The following is a 4,378-nucleotide window of genomic DNA, read 5'->3' on the forward strand; positions in this document are numbered from 1 at the left end:
CCTTAGTTGGCATCCCTGACTGTTATCAGGCTTTTATTCCTTAAATTTGGACTCTCCAAGAAGCATAAAAACCATAGAGGTAAAATGACTTTTTCAACAGTAGCACTGATTTTTCTTTTTCCAAGATTCTTTGATTTTAGTGACAGTCAGAGTTGAACATTGGAGAGGAATTGGCTTTAAAAAGTTTATGGGGAAAACATGTGGAGATTTAAACTTATGAAAAATTCAGTATAAGCCAAGAAATTGACTCAGCAGCATTAAAAAGGAGCTAAGATTGTCTTATTGCATTAATTAAAATGTATTGTCCAGATTATGTGAAGTAATAGTCTTCCTGGACTTTGTGTTCATTAGATCATAATTGGAGTATTCTGTTTGAGTCCCAGTTTATTTTGATGAGAAAGAGCCAGAGGAGGTAGCCAGGATGATGAATGGTTTTAGAGCAGTCATAATAAAGACTAGTTAGTCATGGAGGATATTTAGCCTGGGAGAAGGAAGGACTTTGAGAATACAATTGCTGTCTTTAAACAGTTATTTAATTAATTTGGCAAGCAAGTTTTTGAGTAATAAGAGTAAAAGATACATTTAGTGACTATGTATTATGTAAGTCCTTTACAGGCTTTATCTTATTTAATCCTCTGAGGAACCCTATTTGATTACTGCTATTCTTTGTTATCTCTGCTTTACCACTGAGGAAGCTGAGATCTAGAAAAGGGAATTGACTTGCCGAAGATTGCATAATGTCAGAGGCAGGATTGTACCTCTGTTTTCTTTCCTTTTTCCATACTGCCACCCAAATTGTATAGAATTTGGGTTCTTTCTAAAGGGATATAATTTGGAAGAGAAAAAGTATATAGGTATGCTGTTTCTGAGAGTAAAATATTGTAATAGCTGTATTTATTGTTTGCTGTGTATCAGACCCTTCTTATACCCTAAAGACAAAAATAAAAGGCTTCTGTTATTATAGAGATTATATTCTAGTGGGAAATTCAGAAATAAATAAATTTATTTAAGCCATGTAAGTGCTATGAAAAAAAAAAAGAAGTAGGATAAGGGGAATATAGAATACTGAAGATGGTAGAATGCGTTGTTTCAGACCAGGAAGACCTCAGTGAGAAAAAATATTTGAATAGAGATTTGAGGAAGAACATTCCAGATAGAAGAAATCATAGGTATAAAAGTCCCACAGGAGGAGTCAGCATGGTTTGTTGCAAGAACAGTTACAGCTAGGAGGTAAGTCTAGTTTGATCAAAGTAAGCAAAAGTGGCAGAGACCAGATTATGTAGAGTTTTTTATTTATTTGTTTATTTATTTTATTTATTAAAGGCATGATAGGAAGCTCAAGGATTTTGAGCAAGAGAATGATATGATCTGAATTTTACTTAAAGAAAATGACTGGGGTATAGCTCAGTGATAAGAATGCGTGCTTAGCATGTACAAGGCCCTGGATTCAATCTGCAGCACCCTAAAAAGAAAAAGAAGGAAAAAAAGAAAAAGAAAATTAATCTGGCATGGAGAGTAGACTTGGGGGGGGGGGAGAAACAAGACAGATCAGTTAAGAGAATACAGTTATGTGATCTGGGCCAGAGAGAATAGTTTAGGCTGGTCTGGTAGCAGTTGAGGTAAATGAAGAGAAGTGGTCAAATTCCTGACATTTTGAGGAGGGAGCTAACTGTATTTGCTAATGGATTAAATGTGGGATGTGTAAGAGAAATTGGACTTAGGGGCAGCTCCCAGGTATCTAGCCTGAGTAACTAGATGATTTGTGGTGGAATACATACATGAAAACAAATACTTTGAGATTCCCTGGGGAAGAGGCAGGAAATAGGTAATCAAGAGTATATTGAGCACTTTTTAGGTCTGAGATATGTGTGATGAATGAAGGTAGAGGTGCTGAGAAGGCAGTCAGGTACAGTTTTGATTTCAGGGGCCAGTTGGTGCCAGACATGTGAATTTAGGAATTGTGTAATTATAGGAAACATAAACCATTGTGTACATTTTAAGAAGAAAGAGATTTAACACTCTGAATTGGGTACTTAACTGGGCTTCAGGGACACACTACCACTGGTTTCAAAGTCAGCCCACCACAACTCTGAGTCAGTAATCAGAAAATTGCTGCTGGTAAAGTAGCCACCCCACACTCTTAGATACTCCAATGAGGACATTATTGGCAAAAACTCATGCTTGAGAGGGCCTACCAAAGCTACAAGAAGAATAATGTCTACCACATCTACCCTCCAGATTTAGCTCAAGGCACTACTAATTCAAGAAAAAGGTATAACAGAAGAAAAAGCATAGCTGATGAGGTGGGGAAATGCTAGGACAATGAGATATCACAGAAACCCATGATAAATTCAGTATTTTGAAGGGAATAATGACTTAAATTTCATGGTGCTCGCTGCCATTCCAGCACTCCTAGGCAGAGGAGGTGAGCCAATCCCAGTGCCCAGGAAGAGGCTCCCCCGCCACCATTCCACCGCTCCTAGGGCAGAAGAGGGGAGCCAATCCCTTCACCCAGGAAGAGGCTCCCCCACTGCCATTCCACTGCTTCTAGGGAAGAGTAGGTGAGCCAATCCCAGCACCCAGGAGGAGGCTCCCCTGCTGCCATTCCACCACTCCTAGGCAGAGGAGGTGAGCCGCGCAGGTGCCAGCAGCAACCCACCCCCACCCCCACCCCCCATGGAAATGAGAAGACACGTAAACAAGCCTCAAAAACAGACTTCCAGATCACTACAGCAACCCCGAAGGGAAACGAGATGGAACAATCTGATACTCAACCACGTGGACTCCCTGAACTGGCAACAAAAGAGGATCTGGGAAAAATAAAATCAGAAATAATTTCTCAGATAATAGCAAAGATTGTGCCCATAGTGCAAGACATGATTAATTAATCTAGAGAGGACACAGATGAAATAATAGAGGATCTGAGGAACATGATGGAATCCTAACACAGGAAACAAATGGAATCCATAAAACAAAACAGATGCAAACACCAGGAGATTAAAAACTCCATCGAAAGTCTGCGCAGCAGAATGAACCAATGTGAGGATAGAATTTCAGATATAGAAGATAAAATTGCAATTAGCGACCAGGAAAAGAAAAATTGCTTTAAAATAGTAAGGAACCACGAGAAATCAATCCAGCAGCTGCTAGACGATGCATAGAAGAATAACGTAAGACTGATTGGAGTCAATGAAGAAAGAGGAGAGAGTGCAGATGACATAAAAAAACTGTTCACAGAAGTGATGGCAGAAAACTTCCCAAGCAGGGGAAAAGAACTTGACATACAGATGAGTGAGGCATATAGGACTCCAAATAGCCTTGATCAAAAAAAATCTACTCATAGGCATATAATAGTTAGGATTCCAGAAACCCAACAGAAGAACAGAGTTCTACAAGCAGTGAGAGAAAAGAAACAAATCACGTACAAAGGAAAGCTCATCAGAACCACAGCAGACTTCTCAATGCAAACCCTCAAGGAAGAAGAGCTTGGAGTGATGTATTTCAAGCCCTAAAGGAAAACAGCCTCCAACCCAGATTGATGTACCTTGCAAAACTATCTTTCAAAATTGATGGAGAAATAAGATACTTTTAGGATAAAGAGAACCTTAGGAACTTCATGAATACCAAATCAACACTCCAAAAAATTTTAGACAATATCCTAGGAAAAGACAATGAGGATCACAACCCCAGGAAGCCCAGCAGAATGAATTCGTTGGGCATGACAAATTAAACACGAAGGGGGAGAATCCAATTTTCATGGTGCTAATTGGTTAAGATGAGGACTGAGACTGGATAGAATACCGAATTTTGTCACTTTGGATGTCATTGGTGAGATTTATAAGAGCAACTTTGGTGGTGTGGTGTACGTGGGTTAAGGGAAGTATGGGAGTGATGAAATTAAGACAAGAACTAAAGAGTACTTTTGTGAAATTTTTCTGTTAGAAGAGCAAGGAAATGGTACTAATGCTGGAAGAAAATGGGGGTCCAGGGAAATGTTTCCTTGATTTGAAGGTAGCTATTTACCATATTCATTTGGTATAGGAAATTGTGACTGCATAAGTAAGGGAGTATTCCCTTCTATTATACTGGTATGGTAGTATTCTCTGCTGTTAGCCCATAGTAGTCCGAAAAACCTTTGATTAGTGAAAGCTGTGGAATCCAGTATTAAATGGGTGGTTTGGCCTTAGAAAAGGGCCATACATGTGTCAGTCATCAGAATGGAAGGCAGAGAATATAGTTACAGCTGCAGAATAACTTGGCAAATTTGGTGATAGGAGAATGAATGAATTGGCCTTTGACGGCATCTTTTTTTTTTTTTTTTGTAAGGTTATCGACCAGGTGTCAGGAAGGTGGAGGGAGTATACACTATAAGGCTTGA

At 39.2% G+C, this 4,378-nt stretch overlaps 1 protein-coding gene across 9 annotated transcripts in view; it reads left to right on the forward strand.

The window, feature by feature from the left end:
* Uvrag (UV radiation resistance associated) overlaps nt 1-4,378 on the forward strand; it is a 360,643-nt gene that overhangs the window by 131,095 nt on the left and 225,170 nt on the right. The window lies entirely within an intron of this gene.

The sequence above is a fragment of the Heterocephalus glaber genome, unplaced genomic scaffold, assembly GCF_053883595.1.
Source record: "Heterocephalus glaber isolate CG9 unplaced genomic scaffold, H.glaber_assembly_v1.0 deba00001428, whole genome shotgun sequence".
NCBI classification, from domain to species: domain Eukaryota; kingdom Metazoa; phylum Chordata; class Mammalia; order Rodentia; family Bathyergidae; genus Heterocephalus; species Heterocephalus glaber.